Source organism: Mirounga angustirostris, unplaced genomic scaffold (genome assembly GCF_029215605.1).
Source record: "Mirounga angustirostris isolate CCGP_5_RB_7025 unplaced genomic scaffold, mMirAng1.0.hap1 SCAF_4, whole genome shotgun sequence".
Lineage (NCBI taxonomy): Eukaryota > Metazoa > Chordata > Mammalia > Carnivora > Phocidae > Mirounga > Mirounga angustirostris.
In genome coordinates this window covers 79,143,106-79,168,371 of record NW_026991712.1, presented here as the reverse complement: position 1 = coordinate 79,168,371, position 25,266 = coordinate 79,143,106, and the positions used below count along the sequence as shown (strand labels likewise).

The 25,266-nt window shown below is 35.1% G+C and overlaps 1 protein-coding gene across 1 annotated transcript in view; it reads left to right on the top strand.

Moving 5' to 3' along the window:
* SNTG1 (syntrophin gamma 1) overlaps positions 1-25,266 on the top strand; it is a 957,526-nt gene that overhangs the window by 697,369 nt on the left and 234,891 nt on the right. The window lies entirely within an intron of this gene.

The following is a 25,266-nucleotide window of genomic DNA, read 5'->3' as shown; positions in this document are numbered from 1 at the left end:
TATCTGGTACCAGCCTCCCACTAGCCCACCATGTGCCAGCCCCTACATGCCACTGTATATTGTTGGTTTCTCCTACACCAGGTTCACACTTACCTTGGAGCCTTTGCCCTTGTCATATCTCCCGCAATTGTCTCCTCTGATATCCATGGTAGGTCATTCTTGCCATTCAGAGCTCAGACTAAAATTATCCTGATCAGAGACCTTTCCTGATAAGTGACTCTCATTGATTTTGACTCTCCTATTGCATTTATAGATGATATAATTTGCCGTTTTGGGTTGCCTAGCATCACATCAACTTTCCCTACAGGAGTAATATTTCAAGACAATTGGAAAATAGAGTTGTGGCTAGAATAACAAAAAATTAATAGAGGGAATATATGTTCCCTCACTCTATTCCCTGGAAAGTAGAATGTAAACCAATGGACTGCCTTTGACCAAACTTAACATTCTTACTGAGAAATTTTAACTCTAAAACATGTAATAAATCATCACTATGAGACTATGTTTTGTGATTGAAGTATGGTCAAGACTCCAGTACAATAGAGTAAATTTCTTCATGTCAGCCCCGGTAGAAACATCTTAATCAAACCATCATTTTATTTTATTTATTTATTTTTAAATATTTTATTTATTTATTTGACAAAGAGAGAGATAATGAGAGCAGGAACACAAGCAGGGGGAGTGGGAGAGGGAGAAGCAGGCTCACCGCCAAGCAGGGAGCCTGATGCGGGGCTTGATCCCAGGACCCTAGGATCATGACTGAGCCAAAGGCAGACGCTTAATGACTGAGCCACCCAGGCGCCCCTCAAACCATCATTTTAAAATCACATTTTATGTATACGTGTGGAGACACCTTGTTCCTTCCTACCAGAACATGTTTCTGTACCATTGCTTCAATTCTGTGAACTGATACCCTTCCAATATGCTTATTTTTTATGTGTTTAAAAAATTATCATCTATTGTGTACAACAAATGAAACAAAATAGCTAACAACAAGATACCACTATAAACCTATTAGAATAGCACAATTCAAAAATCAACAATATGAAATGCTGGTGATGCTGTGAAGCAACAGGAAGTCTCATTCACTGCAGTGAAAATGCAAAATGATGAAATCACAATTGACGGTTTGTTACAAAGCTAAATATTATCTTATACAATCCAGCATCCACACTCATAGGTGTTTATCCAAGAAAAATGAAAACTATGTTCACATAAAAACATATACAGGAATTTTCAGTGAAGCTTTATTCATAATTACTAAAACTAGAGCCAATCAACATGCCCTTCAAGATATGAATGGATAAACAAACTGTAGTACAACCATGAAATGGAATACTTTTCAGTGATAAAAAGTAACGATTATTTCAACTGATGTACAAAAAGCATTTGACAGAATTCAACACCCTTTTCTGACTTAAAAAAACAAAACAAAACAACAACAAAAAAAACAAACAGAAAAAAACACTCAACCACCTGGGAATAGAAGTACATTACTTCTACATAACAAAGGCTTTATATAAAAAGCCCAGCATTACCACACTTAGTAATAAAAGACCAAAAGGCTTAAAGCCTTTTCTCTAGGTTGAGGACTAAGATAAGAAAGCTTACTTCCAACATTCTACTCAACATAGTACTCTGAAAGTCTTAGCCAGTGCAGTTAGGCAAGAAAAAAAAAAAAAGATCCAAATTGAAAAAGGTGAAATAAAATTATCTCTCTTCACAGATGACATAATTTTATATGTAGAAAATCCTAAAGATTCCATTAAAAACTGTTAGAACTAATAAACACAGCAAGGCAACTGGATACAAATCTACACACAAAAATCAGTTGCATTTTATACACTAAAGTGAATAATCCACACAAAAATTAAAAAAATAATTCCATCTATATTAACATCAAAAAGAAAAAAAAATATTTAGGAAAAAACAAAGGCACATCATAGGAAATAAAGTCAATGATATTATAATAGAATTTTTTTTTTTAAGATTTTGTTTATTTGTCAGGGAGAGAGAAAGAGAGACAGGGAGGACAAGCAGGGAGAGCAGCAAGCAGAGGGAGAAGAAGCAGGCTCCCCACTGAGCAGGGACTGAACCCCGGGAGCTTGGGATCATGACCTGAGCTGAAGGCAGTCGCTTAACTGACTAAGCCACACAGGAGTCCCTGTAATAACATTTTTGGCGACAGTTAGTAGGTAAGTACACTTGCTACACTTGTGAATATGGCATAATATATAGAGAAGTTAAATCACTATGTTGTACACTTAAAACTAATGTAACATTGTGTATCAACTATAATCAAATAAAAACATTAAAAATAGATAAATAAAATTAGTGCTGGACAATGGATGACCATAAGAAAAATATAGCACTTGATCTACTTGATCTATAATCAATCAATACACCATAATAAGCTTTAAACAGATTATTTTTAAAAAGAGAGACAAAGATTTGTACACTAAAGATGGCAAAATGTTGCCAAAAGAAATTAAAGAAGAAACAAGTGGAAAGACATTCCACGATCATGAATTGAAAAATTTAATTTTGTTAAGATGTCAATAGCAATCTATAAGTCCAATGCAATCCCTGTCAAAATCCCAATGACATTTTTTTTTTTTTGCAGAAATAGAAAAAATCCATCAAAAGACTCTGAATAGCCAAAACAAAATTGGAGGTCTTACACTTTCAAAACTTATTACAAACCTACATTAAACAAAATGATGTGGTACTGGCATAAACTAGATATAAACTCATGGAATAGAAGAGAGAGCCCAGAAATAAACCTTCATATATATGGTCAAATAATTTTTGAAACCTATACCACAATCATTCTATAAGGTAAGGACAGTTTTTTCAACAAATGCTGTTGGACCCTTCCCTTCCACCATATACAAAAATTAACTAAAAATGGATTAAACATCTTGGGTGGCTGGGTGGCTAAGTCTTTAAGCATCTCCCTTTGGCTCAGGTCATGATCCCAGGGTCCTGGGATCGAGCCCCGCATCGGGCTCCCTGCTCAGTGGGAAGCCTGCTTCTACCTCCCCCTCTGCTGCTCTGCCTGTTTGTACACACTCTCTCTGTCAAAATAAATAAAATCTTTAAAAAAAAATAAAAATGGATTAAATACCTTAATGTAAGACCTAAAACTATAGAACTCCTAGTAGAAAAAAAGGGAAAAGCTTTAGATAGGATTTGGCAATGATTTCTTAGATATCACACCAAAAACCCAGGCATTGAAAGTAGAATGGTGGTTGCCAGGGAGGACTGACCAGGAGGGGAAATGGGGTGTTGTTTAATGGTCATAGAGTTTCACTTTTACAAGATGAAAACCATCTGGAGATCCGCTGCACAGCAATGTAAAGTATGTTTAATACTACTAAACTGTACATTTAAAAATGGTTAACACATTAAATTCTATGTGTATTTTACTACAATTAAAAATGTAAAAGAAAATCTAGAGATCACTTAAAAATTCAGATTTGTGTCTCTTCCTGAAAGATTAGCAGCTCTGGGAACTCTAGGCCCACGTACTTCCTCTGTTTGCCACAGTTTACAGCCTTTCCTTGTTGTCCATTTACCTGTCTGACTTATGTAGTCACTTGAATGGCAACCCTGGAATGGCAAAATACCCAAGTTAGTGAATAAAAATGTATCAATATTGGTTCATGACCTCTGAGAAACGAACTATGTTAATATAAAATGTTAATAGTAGGGGAAACTGGATGTGGACCATACAGCAAAGCTCTGTACAACCTTTTCAACTTTCTATAAGCCTAAAACTGTTCTAACATAAAAGTTTATTTAAAAAAAAACTGAATCAAATGGTACTTAAAATGAACTCATGTTTTTTCTTTTCTGTGACTGTTTTTTTTCTCTCTCTCTCCTGTAGAGAATGTCAACTCCTTGGGAGTAAGAATTGTTTCTCTTTTATTCAATGCTTTGTGTAGTGACACAATGCAGGTGATCAATAAATATATAGTGAATGAAATATTGAAACACCATCTCCACCTCAAAGTAGGATGTTGCACTAAGAAGTAATTTTCCTCCTCTCTCCCAGATCTTGTTTCTTTCTTGTTTTCTCACTCTTTCCAAATAATTCCCACAGATCTTTATTTAGTTGTCTGTCACAACAGTTCTTTTGCCAGTTAAAGAAAGAAAGCTTTATACATCAGTGTTTGGACGACTGGCTTTAAAATATGTCTTCATTTTTCCCACAAAGAATGGTAGGATTACAAATGAATCAACAGAATCTGGATCTCCACCTATCATTTTAAAAACCTCCCTTCAAATAATTCTTTGGACTCTAAGTCATTCTTAATACATTTCTACATTTGATTGATTTGGGATTTAATCTGGTGCCATTCTTCAATTACAGGTGTTTGGATTCCTATTTATCTGTTTCTGGGTCCCAGTGATAAATTTCTAAATAACAAACAAAATGTGATAAGACTTAATTTAAAATTCTTCTTTGTCCTGGAAAGTTGATGGTTATTATCAGCCATTTTGTTCTTCTAACAACTGAAAGAACTTTCTAATCATCAGTTTGGTGTTTTTTGTTTTGTTTGTGTTTGTTTTTCCAACTTCAGGATTTCTGGGATAACTCCTTTCTCTTTCTGTAAAATGTAAATTATGTCCGTTGGAAGTATGTTTTCAAATTTTGCCTTCCTTGTCTTTCTCAGAGTTTAGTAGTGTGTCTGTATGGCTGAAACCATCTTTGGTTTTCTTGGGGATTCATCCTATTTCAAACAGCTATGTTACTTATATGTTGAAGACTTCCTGGAGTTTGTCTTGTGGTTTTTAAGGCAAAAAAGTGAATGGGTGTGTATGGTCGGATATACTTCTAAGTGTATTTTACAGGAGTCCCCTATATTTATTGAATAAAATTTTTAATAAACTATTCCCATTATAGAAATACATAGAAGTTCTATAATAAAGGATTTATATGAAATTCCTCTTTTTCAATTTATCTAAGTAACTTTCTGGTAATGTGAGTTAACATTTTTTAAGTAGTTACAGTACTAAGCTCTTGTCTAAGCATTTTAATTGTACCAAAACACTTAATCTTCATAAATTTGTTAGATAAGTATGACTACTACCATTATTTCACAGATGAGAAATAGATATCACAGGGAAGTTCAATTTATTGCAGGGTTATACTGTCGGCAAATTGTGGAAATAGAATTCAAATTCAAAGAGTCTAGCTCCAGAGCTCAAATTTTAAGAAGGACATGCTATTTAGAGTAAATAGTTTGGGGATGGTTTTGTTATAATAATTTCTTCTGAAAATGCAATGGGAGTTAAAGTACTTGGCTGTTTTTTTTATTGTTTTTGCTGTTGTTGTTTTTCATTGTTTTTGTTTGTTTGTTTACTTGTTTCATTCATGAATGTTATAAGGCTTGGGAATTAAGGAAATCTCCTGATTCAGCTTTCCGTCCTGAATATGAATCTCATCTGATGCCAACTGCTGAGTGTTTTTAAGTACTCCAGATCTGAAGTTTGTTGTGTTAATAAAAAAATTCTTTGTCTCCTGCAGTATTTGAAATGGATTTCCTAAAGCTTATTGGGGGGTGGAATTCTTGTTTGTTTTTACCATTCAACTTTCCTCTACTTACTAAATGTTCCTGATGATTCATTTAGCAAACATCTGCAGAGTATTTGGTTTCACATGGCATAAGATTTGTACATCCTGGCTTCCTTGAAACTCATGGAGAGACCTTTCCTTTGTTTTCACAGAGAACCCTATCTTGAGTCTAGTACCAGTGTGGCTCCTGGGTCCAACCAACATCACAGCTGTCCCCTGTGTCAGGGTGGCTGTGGGTTTCTGCAAAAGCTAGTCTACACTTTGCCTCATTCCTCTGTTGAGATTTTACCCCCAAATCCTTGATTAAATTCCCCTTTTCAAAATGCCTAAATAGTTTCTATTGACTAGACCCTGACAATTGTGGATATGTATCTATATTTCAAGTTTTCCTGGGGTCTTAATGAACGCTGTTGTATTTTTCATCATAGAAGTTCAATAGATATTTGTTGATTAGGATAATAAATTGGATGAGTAAGGTTATAAAAATAGATTACTGACTATGGAGGTGAAAAAATAATAAGACCTTAATCTAACTGAGGAAAGAACACTTCTGGCTAGAACTACATGTCAAATGTCTTGATATGTAATACTCATAATTTTGTTTTAACTCATAAGACTTAACAACACAAACTCTTCAATATAGCATTCTTTGATAAGTCACCCTTTCTCCTTCTCCCTCTCTTCACCACACACACACACACACACACTTATGTTCACTCTGATAGTGAAGGTTAAAGATAGCTTTGGAAAATATTATTATCTTCTTCCTTGAGATCTTTTTCAACATGAACAAATTTAACTTTTTGGCCAACCCTTAGTTGTGTGTGGGCAGTCGTCCTTGGAATGGATACTGCTACTTTCAGTTAACTGACTTGAGAGATCTTGAAATATACAGGAAAGAAATATGTCTAAAACCATTTCAATAGCTGGAACTGTAATGCGTGGTTTACTTAAACTTATTTACTACTTACCTGGAAAGCTGCTCAGGCGAATTAATACATTCCTGACATACAGCATCATAAAAAATCTGAGAAAATAAATGAAAAAAAAACTGCCAGTTAGCATTAAAATAATTAGATGAGATATGCTCTTTTGGCATGAAAATGTTAACAGCATAAAGTTTCCAGAAAACATTTATACTCTCTATAGTGTTCTTTTCACACTGACTTGATGTTGAAGGCTTGGTCAAAGACATTTTACATTCTTTACAGAATTATATTTTGATGATCAGTTATAGAATATTTCATTTGGTCTAATAAAGATTAGTAAAATATTTTTATTTTCACAACATAAATCAGCCGATATTTAGCAATATAAAATATTTCATTGAAAAAATTAAAAGGTTGTGAAAATGAGAGAATACACAGTTGTTTGGAAAGTGTTGCAGTCTAAAGATTATGTGAGAGACACAAAACTATAATTGCTATTATTTTTATTGACAAACAAGTATTGAAAATCCAATATACACATAGAATAAAAATATCCTAGATAAAAAATATTACACTGGAAACTGTTTCTCCCTGTAAATGGTTTATAGTTTAATATGACAGCACTCACAGAACAGAGCAGTAGTAGTTTGAAGGCATACAATATAAGGTATTATACACAACATATAATTCAATGTATTATATACAACATACAGTATAAGGTATTATATATAATATGCAACACAAGGTATTACATACAACATATAACACATGGTGTTATATACAACAAACAACATAAGGTTTTATATACAACATCAATACAAGGTATTATCAGACTCTAGTGATAGACAATTCATAACATGTGCTTTATTTTGAAAATGTTTACACTCTTTTCCTATAACTATTCATGCTTCATTTTTCAAGGAATGTGAAACATTATACTTATTGGGTAGCGAATAATTATGACCACATCAAATGAAATTCAAGAACTTTACTCTTTTTCTATGTTAAAAGCCATTGAGATTAATATAAAGGATAAGACGCCTGCACTTTGTTTTCCATTTTGTTACTCTGGACTTCATGAAAGAAATCATAGTATCTCTCTGAGATTTTTTTCTAACCAACAATTGGAATAAGGTTACATATCTCCTATTTACATCAAAGAGAGTTCGATGATTGGTTTTGAAAATGTCTAAGAATTCCTGTTGAGTTTCTTTCACAAAGCAGTATCAAAGAGAAGGCATACTTTATTATTCCTAATGGTTTCCTTTACAATGCAATATTTGTTGCTGTTAATTCATTTTGTGCTTTCTGCACAGTAATGAAAGTGAGATGGGCAGTTCCAGTGGTGGACAGAATCAGTGCTGGTCCTGAATTTTTCAGCCCTGCTTGCCACGTGTTACAGACACATTTATTGAGTCTCCAGTTTATGAAGCTAAGATAGGAACCGAGTCAGCAGTGTTGTAGCGATTTCCCAGTCCAGTGATCTGACAAATTGTTGCCCCAATCCATCTGTCAACATGCCTTTCCCATGCTTCCTCTTTCCTCTCACTAGGTTGTAGTTGTCGAGCAGATCTGTCTGGGGGTATTGCTGTCCCAGGTTGCTATGGAGACAGAGCAATAATAGATATGGAAGTAAAAGCAGCTTTTTCCCTCCTCTTATTACTGACAAATGTAAACCCTTATCCTACTCAGGACCTCACATATAACTAAAGCAGGTGGAATGAGAATAAAGGAATATCAAAGACATATGGGTCTTCTGTCTTTAATACTCCTGCTGGGAAAGGAGCCCAGCTTCCCTTATTCTCACCTACATACCACCTGCTTTTCAAAGGAAATGTCTGTGAGAATTATAATCAGTAGTTTTCTCTAATGCTGTTTGTGAGCTCACATAACCTCAATGAACATTAATTCTTCTTAAAATTTCTAATGGAACATAAACCATTTCGGTTTTGTGTCTCAGATGAATAGCTTATAGAGTTCTGAAATTGGCATTAATTTACTTCAGTTCATTTAAAGAGATGAAGCTTAAATTCCTTGTTACTAAGCCATTTCTATGAGGCCACACAATGATTCCAGATGGGCTCTGACAAAATGCAGTTTTAGGAATTTGAGGGGCCTAATATACTGGCACCAAACTATGTTTACAAATTGTCATTGATGTGTTTACCCCTTTCCTGGCAGTTCCTTAAGATTGAGACCATGACTCATGTGGTTTGGAGAGGAAAGGCAATGGGAATGAAGTGTGAGCCTGACACGGAGTGCATGAATGTAAAGAGATTCCCCGGAGTTGTTTCCTTGTTCTTTTCATTCAGGTACCAGGTGGCAGGAGTGTCCTTAGCGATTCTGTTGGAAAAGAAATAGTGTTCAAAGTAGAAAAGTAGACTAGAGAGAAGTTTGAGTTTACAAAAGAGAAAGGCAGTAAGTTTATAATTTTGCTAAAGATCATTCTTATATATTCTCAGCAATATCCATGTAAGTTAGATGGGGACATGCTCAGCTCCCATGTAAAGTAAATGCATCTCATGAAGTACATGCACCCTGTACAATCTGATAGGTGTCTTAATGGCTTTTACAATTGTGGTATCTCCAACATTTCTGTGCATGATAGAGTTCTTTGAAGACTGAAATTTGAAGTAACTGTTAAGTAATAGAAAGGATGTATTTTCATGCATTTAGCAACACATAAGGCAGATTATTTTTCCTTGCTTATTGAATATATTATGTTTGAAGCATACACATCTATTTTCAAGTATTTGAAATTACCAGACACCCAAAGAAACCACTGGTTTCCCATAGCAGTACAGCTGTGTTTCTCCCTGTGCAAACTTCAGTTACCAAGGAAATGCAGTGCAGCTTACTCTGGTGGCCCCAACAATGCTGCTAATGGTATCAGAGTGTTTATACAGCACTCAGTGTGCATCACAGGGGGATGGCATTTACAATTTAGAATAACACATTTAAATGACTCATGTAATAGACTGAAATGACAGTGTATGGCAGGAAACAGAACAAGCAGTTGTAAAATATTTACTTCTTAGTTCTTGTTGTGCAAACATGTTGTGATAATATGCATAAACGAATATTTAGCAACTATATGCTCCAGCTGCAAATCTAATGTGGGTGTGATAACATTTACTTTGTTTTTCAGATTTTAACAATCATTTTGTGTGAGGTAATTTTGTGCAGAATTTTACAAAAATAAGAAAAAGCATTATGATTTCTATTTTCCTTCAAGAATTTGACTTAAATCTGGAACACTGTTTACAAACTAAACATTCATGTAGCTGTGGCTTTAATGTGAATTTAGAATAAATACGTGCATTAGATATTTCAATCTAATATGATTATAAAATATTGTGATCTTCATGAGATTTTGTTTTAAACACTCTGGACTTTCTTAGATAAATATGGAGATGTTCTGTACCTCACTATTCTGCCTCAAATATATTATAACCTTTGTAAGAAGTAAGTTACAATATTTTCATCTGTAAAAAAGTTTCTTTTCTTTCCTTTCCCTCAAGATCTGAACTGAATATACTTTATTAACGTGCAATCACTGTGTTTGATAAATATAATTTCCATCATTGAAGGAAGGTGGGGAGCTGTTCAAACATAAAGGTCTGATTTAAGTATTTTCGGGCCTCAGTAAACAGTTGATTACATTTGGTTTGGTAATTGAACCTTTACTCATTTGATGAAGTCAGTGATGATCTCTGAGGTCTGACTGGTGGCAAAACTTCCAAGATCTTTGCATTGTGAGGGCAAGCATTGAACTTGTTTTTGTTTGTTCTTGTCATGCTAAGGAATGAGAAGTGTGCAAAACTTCAATGATATCCATATTGTTAGCAGAGTGGCTAGAAAAAAAAATCCTGTGATGCCTAGTATGTTAAGTAGATTTAGGTTTGAGTAATTTACATATATGTTTACTTTTAAAAAGCTTCCTTGTAGCCTTTTCTTTCCCCCTTTTAATTTATTGTGAACACTTGTCTTCTCACTAGTTTGATCATCCGTAGAACTAAGGGGCTTTGTTAACCGCATTTCAACACTGCAGTTTCTGTATTACAAAATATGGTGTTTTGAATATGGTAGACACTTGATTGTATGTGTCTTGCATTGATTTAAACTCTATACTAATTAATCCCAAAAGGAAAATATGCACAAGTAAGTAATTTACACAAATGCAGTCTTACCAATTTGGAGAGAAGCTACTTTCTCCATTTTATCCTTTTTTGTTTGTTTGCTTTATCTTGTCTCCTAGTCCCCAAGGGGACTGTGTCTTCTATCTCCTTCTCAGAACTAGGGCAGTGAGGTGGTGCAGTGTAACTGGATTCTGGGTATAAGTTGTATGTGAAAACTGAGAGGTCGTATGATCATCTTAAAATCACTATGAGAGTCAAATATGCTCTTTAAATAATTATCTAAGATTTGCCATTAACCTCTTTGGAAAAAGGTCCAGTGAAAAAAATGGAGAACTCATACATGTAATTTTACTTGTCAGTCTGTCATATATTAGCTGATATATTTGAGCAACTCAGTTAACTTTGCAAAGTTTTCAAATTCTCATTTGTAAAATAAAAGGTAATAACTTTTGTTTACTTCACAGGCTTTATTTTACAAACCCAAGGCTGTAATGTAACTGCACACTTGATGACATGTTATTTATTTATATAACTGTGGATTATTAAACATACAACTGAATGTTAAGACTTTTAGTAGAAAAAAAACTAACAAATGAAAATAATTTATTGGTCAGAAATGTGGGCCGATATTGGTAGAAACAATATTGTCATATTCAATTATTGCTGGGATATTTTAACAGTGTTGAATTAGGTTGCATTGTCATTTCTGAAAATGTAGTGTTTAAAGAACCATTGATGTGTGTATCAGTTAATGAGGAATGACAGTGATGTTCAGGACAGGATGGGTGGTGTCCCAGCTATCATGCAGCCAGCTCTTAGCCCATGAATCTAGTTTTCCTTCTGAGTCTAATGAGAAGCAATATTCAAACTAATTATTCTTTGTGTTTTTGTCCAGCACAAGAATGAAATTATAAATTGGAAAACTGTTCTCCCCTATTTGTTGGTCTTAACAAATATATAAATCTTTGAAGTTTCCTTTTGAGATCTTCCAAAAGAGTGTCAAGGGTTAAATTCACAGTGGCCCTATACAGGAGTTACTTACAGAAATTGCAACCAAAGCAAACAAAGAAGCAGACAAACAAAATAAAAATAAATAAATAAATAAAAAACAAAACCAAAAAAACAAAACCCCAGTTGTCCTCATATGTATTTGAAAGAAGTGACTAATTCAACTGAATTTAAAGAACAGGAAAGCCAAGATGGCAGAGGAGTAGGAGACCTAAATTTCATCTGGTCGCAGGAATTCAGCTGGATAGGGATCAAACCATTCTGAACACCTACAAACTCAACAGGAGATCCAAGAAAAGAATAGCAGCAACTCTCTGAACAGAAAAGCGACCACTTTCTGGAAGGTTGGATGTGCAGAGAAGTGAATCTGAGGTGATATTTGGGAAGGTAGATGGCAGAGAGGGGGCCTCCATCAGCTGCTACTGGCAAGTGATAGAGCAGCAGAGCACAAAATCAGAACTTTTATAAGTCGGCTCTGCTGAGGGATGCCACTCCAGTGGCTAAGCAGGGGGTGGAACCCTCATGGAACAGTGTGGTCTCAGGACACTCAGGGTCACAGAAAGACCGGGGGTGCCTAAGTGCAGCAGAGCTCCCAGGTATCAGAGCAGGGAAGCCGGCTGCAGAGACAGAGCTGAGTAGTGGGCTCTCAGCTTGGGGTTGCCATAAACTGTGATCTGTGGCACAGTTGGGCCACTGCTCTTCCAGCAGGGACCAAACAAGGGGCCGATTTGGGGAGACTCTCCTTCCTCCCCTGGGAGGAATGGCATGGGAGCACACCGCAGGGAACTGCTGGGTTTGGAGACTCCAAACAGTGTCGGGTGCCAGAGATAGAAACGTGCCAGGCTGGGTGAGCACGGAGTGCGGCTGGAGACGGGGGAGATGGGAGTGATTGACTGCTTTTCTCCAGGGGTGCCCTGAGGAGTGGGGCCCCGAGTTCTCAACTCTTCCGGGGCAGAGATTGGGAGGCCGTTTTCACTCTCATGCTCCAAAGCTGTACGGAAAGCTTGCAGGGAACAAAAGCTACCGAGAGGAAACTCGAGCAGATTACTTAGCCTGGCACCAGCAAGGGCAGGGCAATTCTGCTTCCAGCAAAGACATTTGAGAACTGCAGCAACAGGTCATTCTACCAGAAGATCAGCAAGAACTGCCAGCCAAGACCAAGTTTACCGATCAATGAAAATGGCAGAACTCCAGTGCTAGAGGAATACTGTACATAGAATTCATGGCTTTTATCCCATGATTCTTTAGGCTTTCAAAGTTAATTTTTTAATTTCCTTTTTTTTCTTTTTCTATTTTTTTTTATTTTTTCCCCTTTTCAATGAACATCTTATCAATCCCTTTTTTAAAAATCCTTTTTATTTTTCATTTTTAGTGTCATATTCTATCCCTTCATAGTAGTTAAACTTATTTTTGGATTATATATATAAGTTGTTCTCTCTTCAAAATTTTGGGATACAATTTCTTCTAACAGACCAAAATATACCCTAAATCTCTAGTGTATGGCTTTGTTCTAGTCTCCTGCCTGATCATATTCTCTCCCCCCCTTTCTTAAAATTTATCTTCTTTCTTTTTTCAACCAACCTCTTATCTTATCAATTCCTTTTAAAAAATCTTTTATAATTTTCATCTTTAAATTCATATTCCATCCCTTCATCATATTTACCTTTACTTTTGTACATATATAAGCTTTTCGTTCTTTAAAATTTTGGGAGGCAGTTTCTTCTAACAGACCAAAATATGCCCAAAATCTAGTGTGTGGCACTGATCTATTCACCAGCCTGATCATATTTGATCATATTCTTTTCTTTTTCTTTTTTCTTTCTTTCCCTTTCTTTTCCCCCAGTTTCAGATCTCTTCTGATTGGCTCAGCATATATTTTTCTGGGGTCATTTTTACCCTGTTAGCATTTTGTTCTCTCATTCATCTATTCTCCTCTGCACAAAATGACAAGATGGAAAAAATTACCTCAAAAAAAAAAAAAAAAAAAGAACAAGAGGCAGTACCAACTACCAGGGACCTAATCAATATGGACATTAGTAAGATGTCAGAGCTAGAGTTCAGAATGATGATTATAAATACTAGCTGGGTTTGAAAAAAGCATGGAAAATACTAGAAAAACCCTTTCTGGAGAAATAAAAGAACTAAAATCTAACCAAGTTGAAATAAAAAAAGGCTATTAATGAGGTGCAATAAAAAATGGAGGCTCTAACTGCTGGAATAAAAGAGGCAGAAGAGAGAATTAGTGATATAGAAGACCAAATGATGGAAAATAAAGAAGCTGAGAAAAAGAGATAAACAACTACTGGATTACGAGGGCAGAATTCAAGAGATAAGTGATACCATAAGACAAAACAATATTAGAATAATTGGGACCCCAGAAGAAGAAGAAAGAGAGAGGGGCAGAAGGTATATTGGAGCATATTATAGCAGAGAACTTCCCTAATTTGGGGAAGGAAACAGGCATCAAAATCCAGGAGGTACAGAGAACCCCTCTCAAAATCAATAAAAATAGGTCAACACCCCGACATCTAATAGTAAAATTTACGAGTCTCAGAGACAAAAAGAAAATCCTGAAAGCAGTTCAGGACAAGAAATCTGTAACCTACAATGGTAGAAACATTAGACTCACAACATACCTATCCATAGAGACCTGGCAGGCCAGAAAGGACTGGCATGATATATTCAGAGCACTAAACGAGAAAAACATGCAGCCAAGAATACTATATGCAGCTAGGCTGTCATTGAAAATAGAAGGAGAGATAAAAAGCTTCCAGGACAAACAAAAGCTAAAGGAATTTGCAAACACCAAACCAGCCCTACAAGAAATCTTGAAAGGGGTCCTCTAAGCAAAGAGAGAGCCTAAAAGTAACAGAGACCAGAAAGGAACACAGACAATATACAGTAACAGTCACCTTACAGGCAATACCCTAGCACTAAATTCATATCTTTCAATAGTTACCCTGAATGTAAATGGGCTAAGTGCCCCAATCAAAAGATGCAGGCTATCAGATGGACAAAAAAATAAGACCCACCGATATGCTGTCTGCAAGAGACTCATTTTAGAACCAAAAACACCTCCAGATTGAAAGTGAGGGAATGGAAAACAATTTACCATGCTAATGGACACCAAGAGAAAGCTGGGGTGGCAATCCTTATATCAGATAAATTAGATTTTAAACCAAAGACTGTAATAAGAGATGAGAAAGGACAGTATATCCTGCTTAAAGGATCTATCTAACAAGAAGACCTAACAATTGTAAATATTTATGCCCCTAACATGGGAGCAGCCAATTATATAAGGCAATTAATAACAAAAGCAAAGAAACACATTGACAACAATACAATAATAGTGGGGGACTTTAACACCTCCCTCACTGAAATGGACAGATCATCTAAGCAAAAGATCAACAAGGAATAAAGACTTTAAATGACACACTGGACCTAATGGACTTCATGGATATATTCAGAACATACCATCCCAAAGCAACAGAATACACATTCTTCTCTAGTGCTCATGGAACATTCTCCAGAATAGATCACATCCTAGGTCACAAATCAGGTCTCCAATGGTATCAAAAGATTGGGATCATTCGCTGCCTATTTTCAGACCACAGTGTTTTGAAAGTAGAACTCAGTCACAAAAGGAAAGTTGGAAAGAATTCAAATACATGGAGGCTAAAGAGCATCCTACTAAAGAATGAATGGGCCAACTAGGAAATTAAAGAAGAGTTAAAAATGTTATGTAAACGAATGAAAATGAAAACACAACTGTTCAAAATCTTTGGGATACAGCAAAGGTAGTCCTAAGAGTAAACTATACAGCAATACAAGCCTTTCTCAAGAAGCAATAAAGGTCTCAAATACATAACCCAACCCTACACCTAAAGGAGCTGGAGAAAGAACAGCAAATAAAGTCTAAACCCAGCAAGAGAAGAGAAATAATAAAGATCAGAGCAGAAATCAATGAAATAGAACTGAAAGAAAAGTAGAACAAATCAACGAAAGCAGGAGCTAGTTCTTTGAAAGAATTAGTAATATTAATGAACCCCTGTCCAGACTTATCAAAAAGAAAAGAGAAATGACCCAAATAAAAAAAATCATGGATGAAAGAGGAGAGATCGCAACCAACACCAAAGAAATACAAACAATTATAAGAACATATTATGAGCAACTTTATGGCAGCAAATTAGATAATCTGGAAAAAATGGATGCATTCCTAGAGATGTATCAACTACCAAAACTGAACCAGGAAGAAATAGAACACCTGAACAGACCTATAACCACTAAGGAAATTGAAGTAGTAATCAAAAATCTCCCAAGAAACAAAAGCCCAGGGCCAGATGGCTTCCCAGGGGAATTCTACCAAACATTTAAAGAAGAATTAATACCTATTCTTCTGAAACTGTTCCAAAAAAATAGAAATGGAAGGAAAACTTCCAAACTATTCAACATAGTACTAAAAGTCCTAGCCACAGCAATCAGACAACAAAAAGAAATAAAAGACATCCAAATCAGTGAAGAAGAAGTCAAACTCTTACTCTTTGCTGATATGATAATTTTTGTGGAAAACCTAAAAGACCACCCCAAAACTTCTAGAACTCATACAGGAGATCAGTAAAGTGGCAGGATATACAATTAATACAAAATTCCGTGGCATTCCTATACACCAACAAAAAGACCAAAGAAAGAAAATTAAGAAGTTGATCCCATTTACAATTGCACCCCAAACCATAAGATACCTAAGGATAAATCTAACCAAAGAGGCAAAGAATCTGTAGTCAGAAAACTATAAAATACTCACAAAAAAAATTGAGGAAGAAACAAAGATATGGAAAAATGTTCCATGCTCATGGATTGTGACAACAAATACTGTGAAGATGTCCATGCTACCTAGAGCAATCTATACATTTAATACAATCCCCATCAGAATACCATCCACTTTTTTCAAAGAAATGGAACAAATAATCCTAAAAGTTGTATGGAACCAGAAAAGACCCCAAATAGACAGAGGAATGTTGAAAAAGAAAAGCAAAGCTGGTGGCATCCCAATTCCTGTCTTTAAGTTCTATTACAAAGCTGTCATCATCAAGACAGTATGGTATTGGCACAAAAACAGACGCATAGATCAGTGGAAAAGAATAGAGAGCCCAGAAATGGACCCTCAACTCTATGCTCAACTAATCTTCCACAAAGCAGGAAAGAATGTCCAATGGAACAAAGACAGTCTCTTCAACAACGGTGTTGAGAAAATTGAACAGCCACATGCAGAAGAATGAAACCGGACCATTTCCTTACACCACACACAAAAATAGACTCCAAATGGTTGAAAGACCTCAATGTGAGACAGGAGTCCATCAAAATCCTAAAGGAGAACACAGGCAGCAACCTCTTGGACCTCAGCCACAGCAACTTCTTCCTAGAAACATCACCAAAGGCAAGGGAAGCAAGGGCAAAAAGGAACTACTGGGACTTCATCAAGATAAGAAGCTTTTGCACAGCAAAAGAAACAGTCAACAAAACCAAAAGACAACCGACAGAATGGGAGAAGATATTTGCAAATGACATATCAAATAAAGGGCTAGTATCCAAAAGCTATAAAAAACTTCTCAAACTCAACACCCAAAGAACAAATAATCCAATCAGGAAATGGGCAGAAGACATGAACAGACATCTTTCCAAAGAAGACATCCAAATAGCCAACAGACACATGAAAAAGTGTTCAAGATCCCTGGGCATCAGGGAAATCCAAATCAAAACCTCAGTGAGATACCACCTCACACCAGTCAGAATGGCTAAAATTAACAAGTCAGGAAATGACAGATGTTGGTGGGGATGCGGAGAAAGGAGAACCCTCCTGCACTGTTGGTGGGAATGCAAGCTGGTGTAGCCACTCTGGAAAACAGTATGGGGGTTCTTCAAGAAGTTGAAAATAGAGCTACCATACGACCCAGCAATTGCACTATTGGGTATCAACCCCAAAGATACATGTGTAGGGATCCGAAGGGGTACATGCACCCTGATGTTTATAGCAACAATGTCCACAATAGGCAAACTATGGAAAGAGCCAAGCTGTCCTTCAGCAATGAATGGATAAAGAAGACGTGGTATATGTATGTATATATATATATATATATATATATATATATATATATATATATATATATATACACACACAATGGAATATTATGCAGCCATCAAAAGGAATGAAATCTTGCCATTTGCCACTACGTAGATGGAACTGGAGGGTATTATGCTGAGTGAAATAAGTCAATCAGAGAAAGACATGTATCATATGATCTCTCTGATATGAGGAATTCTTAATCTCAGGAAACAAACTGAGTGTTGTTGGAGTGGTGGGGGGTGGGAGGGATGGGGTGGCTGGGTGATAGACATTGGGAGTGTATGTGCTATGGTGAGCGCTGTGAATTGTGTAGGACTGATGAATCACAGACCTGTACCTATGAAACAAATAATACATTATATGTTAAAAAAAGAAGAAGATAGTAGGAAGTGAAAAATGAAGGGGGGAATCAGAAGGGGAGTCGAACCATGAGAGACTATGGACTCTGAGAAACAAACTGAGGGTTCTAGAGTGGTGGGGGGTGGCGGGATGGGTTAGCCTGGTGATGGGTATTAAAGAGGGCATGTATTGAATGGAGCACTGGGTGTTATACGCAAACAATGAATCATGGAATACTACATCAACAACTAATGCTGTAATGTATGGTGATTAAGATAACATAATAAAATAAAATTTAACAAAAATTAAAAAGTAAGTAATGAACAGGAAAAACTGTTGCAAAATTTACAGTTATGTACTTTGCGATCTATCTATATATAGTTTTACAAGTATAGCTGTCTACTTTAAGTTCTGGGTTTGCAGTTGAGGTTTTATGTTCTTTTCACCCTAGATTTTACATGGTATCCTAGATATAATTTCTTACAAGATTATTTTGGTAGTAGTATTTACATTTAACTCTTTAATTCATTAAGACATATTGTTAGTATATTGTTTAAAATCGTGTCCTATCTTATTTTCTTCTGTAAAGATAGCCAGATGTGTTTGTACCATTTATTATAACCAGTCTTTTAAAACTAGATTTAAAAAAAGTCTGTCATATATTAAAAGTTCAAGTGCACAGTATGGGGTAAGTAGAAATGTGTTAATAGGTATGAAAAATGACAGAAGAGGGAAATGAGGACAGAGGTATGTGGAAAGCTATAATTTTAAATAGGTTGATGAAGATAGGACTCATTAGGATGATTTTTGAGTTAAGAGTAGAGGAGGTAAGGATGTTAGCCATGCAAATATTTAGGGAGAGACTATGCTAGGCTCATGAAACAGCCAGGCATATTCAAGAAATATCACGAATATTCTTCCATTCCTATTTTTCTTAGAGTTTATAAGAAAGTACAGCTCAATTTGACCAAATGTCCTTTCAGATTCTATTGGAGAGGATAAAATTCTCTCTCTCTCTCTCTAATCTATTATCTAATATGTATTAATAGATAGGTTACATATGTTTAACTTGATGAAATTAGTTACATTTATAATAACTTCTTTATATTTATCCAGGCTTGCTCTTTTGAAATAAGACCTATTTGGTCATAGTACAATTTCATTTGTCACTTGTAGGATTCTATATGTGAATAGTATATTTAAATTATTACAACTATATTTATATTAACAGTGGCCTTTTGTTTCTTCATATGTCAGCCTTTATTATTAATTTTCATTTTACTTTGATTTAGTGACATGAATTGAGGGGGTTCAATACTTTCATGCTGGAATAATTTCTTCTTTAAGAATTAGATAAAACTTAGTTTTGAACCCATCTGTTCCTGATGCCTTTTGTGAAGTAAAGCTTTCATGAATTTTAAAATTGAATTAAGCCTGATTAGTAGAACATAAACTAGGCAATTGGCCATATAACAATAAGAAGACAAAGTAAAATATTGCTTGAATTATTGAGGAAATCATCTTCGAATTAAAATAAATGCTATAATAGCATTTATATAACCATGGGAACTAGCTAACAATGTATTCTGCTTGTTATGTTGAAGTTGGATTCATCTAGTATTTGACTTTTCACCCACTTTTGCTACAAAGAATCTTGTTTTAATGGAGTATTTGAAAGTGATGGAATTATTTTTAGTCATAGCTTTAAATATTCCAGGAAAATTTGCTCAAGTGTTTCAACATTTTTGCATCACTAAAGTAAATTGTTCTTTTGCATATTGAAATTCATTGATATTATTATTGCATCCTGATTATTAGAGCTTAAATTTATTATTCATTCAGACTTCATTCTTGATTGTAATATTTACAAAAATTCAAAAATTACTGTATACTTGAACGCTATTTTAGGTTGAAACTTTAGGAATTCAGAAATATTAAAATTTTAGTAGTTCTTTTTTAAACATATAACCAGATACACATTTGTGCTACGACTTTTCATTTTAAAGCAGCATAAAATTTGGACTAGAAATGCCCGTAGAAAGGCTCCTATTGTACTTCTTTACATATGGAGTGTTTTTCATAAATTAAAATGCAGGAAAGATGAAAAAATGAGTGAATGCATCCTCAGGAATGTCGCATCACCTTTCTGGAGCTGCTTTATCCATGACAATTCTGATCTCTATGCCCTAGTCCATCTATTCCTGGATCTTCCAACACTATTTGGTATCCCCTAGTCTTAGTAATACAAGGTGAGAAATGACAGTTTTAGACCATCCCAGATCCCTTTCTTCTTTTGCATTGCTTCTTCCAAATTCTAAATTGTAGTTGATTTCTTACAGTTGGTTCACCTGCTACTTCCAATGATCTTCCTAGATATAGTTCTATACCCTGTTTTCCAGTTGGATAATGTCTGCTGTTCCATTTGATTTACTACCAACCCAATAGCACCAGTTCTTGTGACTATTGTAGACTCCTTCTTTGGTCAAATGTTTCTCTCTTAAAAAAAGCTCTATCTCCTGCCCTGAAAACTGGCAGCCACTGTGACCCCAGGTGTAATCTGTAGGAATGAATGTATTCACCTGCATTCACACTATAGCAAGGGTAGTGTACTCTCTCATCTGCCAGTCCACAGATTTCCCTGAAACCTGAATGTGAAAGCAGGTGCATAGGGCCAGAGGACCCATTAACCCCATTTTGGAAAGCTTTTAAGTTACAGTTTTCTCTCAATCTTTTATTCTATAATACAAGTAATAAGTCAAGTTTTTCCCCACAACTAATATAAACAAAAAGTGATTACATAATAATATATATAATAAAAAAGTGATTTGTTTATTCCATGTCGACATGTAATTACTATGTTAACATGAGCAGCAAAGCATGTGATTGTATCTAGTGTTAGCTTAGTTGTTTTGTCAGTAAGGCAACCTGTTTAAAACCATTCCTCAAAGTCATGTTTAATTTCCTTTTCAGCCAGGAGTCAGGGCTTTAAGAAAATGATTCACTGCACTTAACAATATGTCAAGAGAGATGAGTCAAATGTTAATGTGAAATTCTAGGTAACTGTTTTCCATCACTGTCATCAGTGAGCAGCAATGCTTACCTTACTCTCTGGAGATCTAAATCTTATTTGATTGTTCTGACATCATGCTAGGCTAGTGACTATGATCCTCACAAACCTTCTTACTGCTCTTCTTGCCACTGAAGATGTGTGTGTGGGGTGTGTGTGTGTGTGTGTGTGTGTATGTGGGTGTGTGTTTCCTGATGTATGTACTTACAGTACACAATCCCCCAAAGTTGAGGTAGGAGACAGGGATGATTAGGCAGACCACAGAGGATTTTTAGGACAGTTAAAATACTCTATATCATACAATAGTGCTGAATACATATCATTACATATTTCCCCAAATCCAGAGAATTTACAAGACCAAGAGTGAACCCTAAGGTAGACAATGGACCCTGGGTGATAATGATGCAATGTCAGTTCATCATTTGTAACAAATGTACCCTTCTGATGGAGGATGGATGTTGATGACCAGGAGGCAGTGCACATGGGGAGGCAGGGAGCATATGGGAAATCTCTGTGCTTTCCCCCAAAGTTTTGCTGTGAACCTAAAACTACTCTATAAAAATAAAGTCTTCAAAAAAAATAAAAATATAAAACAGTTCCCAGGCACGGACATTCTTGACTTCATATACCATAGCAGTGGCAGATGGATAAATTCCTCTTTAATATCTCATATTAAATAGAATATCCTCCAAGGGGAAGGAGAAAAGAGTGAAGAAGACAAAATGATTTTATGAAGTTTCCCTTCTAACAGGTGAGCGGAACTCAAAAACTTCAGTTCATGAACTGAGTTGTTAGGTTTGTCGTGGTTTAATATAATAAACCTATAAATATCTATTTTAATTCCTTCCCCCATTCCCTCTTATCATTGCCATACTTTACCTATCTCTCACACTTTGCTCACATACACACCCAAGGCAATATTATAGAATAGCCATGATAATCCATGATCAGATCAAAATGTACTTTTGATTTGCATCATAAAATGTGAATGATAATGAAAAAGACAACTGGTAAAGATTTATTGGTACAGATTTCTGATTTTGCAGGAAGATGACATCCATCATTATTCATGATGTAGAACCTATATTTTTCAACCTGACAGTATCAGGCTGATGAAATATGCATTCAAAGCATAGTAGCAAAGCTGAGAAAAAAATTTAAAAACACATTATTTCAATCCTGTTCACTGAAAAAATGAACATTCCTGCATTTATTAAGAAATGTGTATGTGTCAAGGACTTGAACTTGTGATTAGCCAGAAAGATAACCACAATTGACCTTTTATTAAAAACAAAACTAAGTTATCCCCTAGGGTGAGATTTTAAATTATTATATATTATATAAAAATATTTTTTTATTTTTCTCAATTATACTTGAATAAAACTTTAAGATTGAAGTACACATGTAAATGAGTTGTCCGTTTCTTATTTCTGAGGCAACCATATTTAACTTATACCTGTTTATTCTCATATTTACCCTTAAGATGCTCATACTGTTCTTTATTATTTAATGATAGAAATTATTTGTTGTACATTTACTACAGAATATAAGTATTGGCCTATTGTGTCCCACCATCCCATATATTTCACTAATGAACTCTCAATACAGTTATATAATAATGATTATATCAGTGTTAAATGTCAATGCAAAACATAAGGCAAGTTCATAAATTCATACGAAGCCAAAAATTGAATAAAAAAAAAAAGACATTGGGAACTTGAAAAGGATTGTCTTGCATTTATAGAAAAGTAGGAGGGAATTGATATCTTTATAGTATTACATTTAGTGATCCATGACAGCATAGTCTGACATTATTTAAAAATTGATATATTTGTTTGTTGATAGTGAATCAAAATCAGTTGACCTTTGTATTGTTAAAAAACAAAATTTAAACAAGTAAATTTGAAAATCTAATTCACTTTGTTAAGCCATTTATGAATCAGGCAGCATCCCATCTAGCAAGTAGGAAGGAGCACCAAGAGCTCCTGCCTGTAAAATGGAAGGATTTTATAGGCAGACAAGGGGAGGGAGAATTAGTAAAAAAAAAAAAGAAAGAAAGAAAGAAAGAAAGAAAGAAAGAAAGAAAGAAAGAAAGAAAGAAAGAAAGAAAGAAAGAAAAGAAAAAAAAAGAGAAAGTATTGTTTGAGGCAGGATCACCTTCCTTTAGGAGGAAGGGCAAGAGGCCTTAGCAGATGGATTACTTCATCTTCCTTTGGGGGTTGGAGAAGGCCCATGTGACAGATTACCTCCATGGTGCTGACCAGAAAACTTCTGTCTATTTAAGACTGTATTTTTGAGAGAGTTTGAAATTGCAATTAGATTAGGTATTAAGCTCTGATTTGGTGATAACCTAACATATATGACTCCATTTTGGGCCTATGGTTTTCTTTCTAACAGTGTATTGCTTTGTATCTATACTATTTCATGCTGAACTCCCTTAGTAACTCAACTGGTAATGTCTCATGTAATAATGTCTATAGATTCCCAAGGATTTTCTATGCTCAAAATTATCTTATCTCTTGTGAGATCTACATTGCTCATCAGTGTTGTGAATGTTTGTTATGATTAAGGGTAATTTGGGGACAGATGCATACATTTAATGCTAAGCTCAGGAATCTAGAGCAACATTTCTGAAACTGAATTCTTGATCCCCCATGAAGTATTAGGTGAAATGTATTCTTTGATCATATAAATATAGGCATTTTACAAACTTTCAAAAAAAATTATCTTATCTCTGAATAATGACAGTTTCATTTCTTCTTTCAATTCTTGGGCATTTTATTAGCTCTTTTCTTGCCTTATTGCAATAAGACCTGACGAAAGATTAAGGAAAATGAGATAGTAGACATTTTTGTCTCATTTCTGATCTCAGAGAGAAATGTCTTAATAAATCACCATTAACGATGATGTTTCTTAAAGATATTTCTATATCCTCTTTCTAATATGAAGATACTCTTTTGTATACTCAGTTTTCTATGAATTTTTATCAAATGTATTTTATTAAATTCATCTTTGCATCTATTTAAATGACTACATATTTTTTTCATTTTTAAACCTTTTTTTTCTACCTTTAATGTGATGAAATACATTATTTTTTCCTGCATGTGAGTGGGTGAATTTTATTGTTCTGTGCTCAAGTTTACTGATTCTAACTTCTGTCATCTTCGCTGTATTATTGAGCCAATCCAATATGTTTTTTTTTAATTTATGTTAATGCTGTTTTTAGTTCTATAGTTCTATTTGGTTCTTTTTCACAATTTGCATTTCTTTGCTGAGATTTTGTAATTTTTCATTTGATTCAAGAGACTGTAATTTCTTGCTAAACATTTTTATTAAGGTGGCTTTAAAACCTTATCAGATAATACCAGTTTGTAATTCATCTAGTTGGAATTAGCTATATTTTCTCATTCAAATTGTGATTTTTCTGGTTTTTAGTGAGATGTGTTATTTTATTGTATCTTAGCCGCCTTGCTTATTATGTTGAGCCTGTGGTTCTTATGTAAGACTTTGTTTTTTTTTTTTCTTTTTAGCAGGAATTCACTCTATTTACCATACAGGTTCTAGCCTAATTTTGTGGACTGTGGTTCCATCGACAATATACTTTTTAGAGCCTGTTTGGCTTCTTTGGTCTAATTGATTTCCCACTGTTCCTTGCTGATGCTGTTTGAGGAGGTGGAAGGAGATTTCTCAGGCTGGGCCCCCTTGTGCCACTAAGTGGACAAAGGGACTCTTTATCCTCCAGTGGGTAGAAATCCCTCTGTTGGGTGGGAGCATCTAAAACACCCCTCCTCTGTGCTGCTCCATCAGTCCTGGGATTCCTAACTAGTTCTTCTTTTCTCTTTCTACCTGTCAGAGTTTGACTTGCATTTCAGTTGTATCTTGCAGGTTTTTGAGTGTTTATAGTTACTGAAGAGGAGCAGGGGAAGATGAAGCCAATCCATCTTCTCCAGCCCCAAAGTCATTCTAAATCCTTTTGATAGCCAATTCTCTAATTACTGGAGGTGGAGCATTTTTTTCTAGATGTTTAGTCACAAGCTGTATCCCCATGTTTAATAACTGTCTCTTCACTAATTATTCGTAAT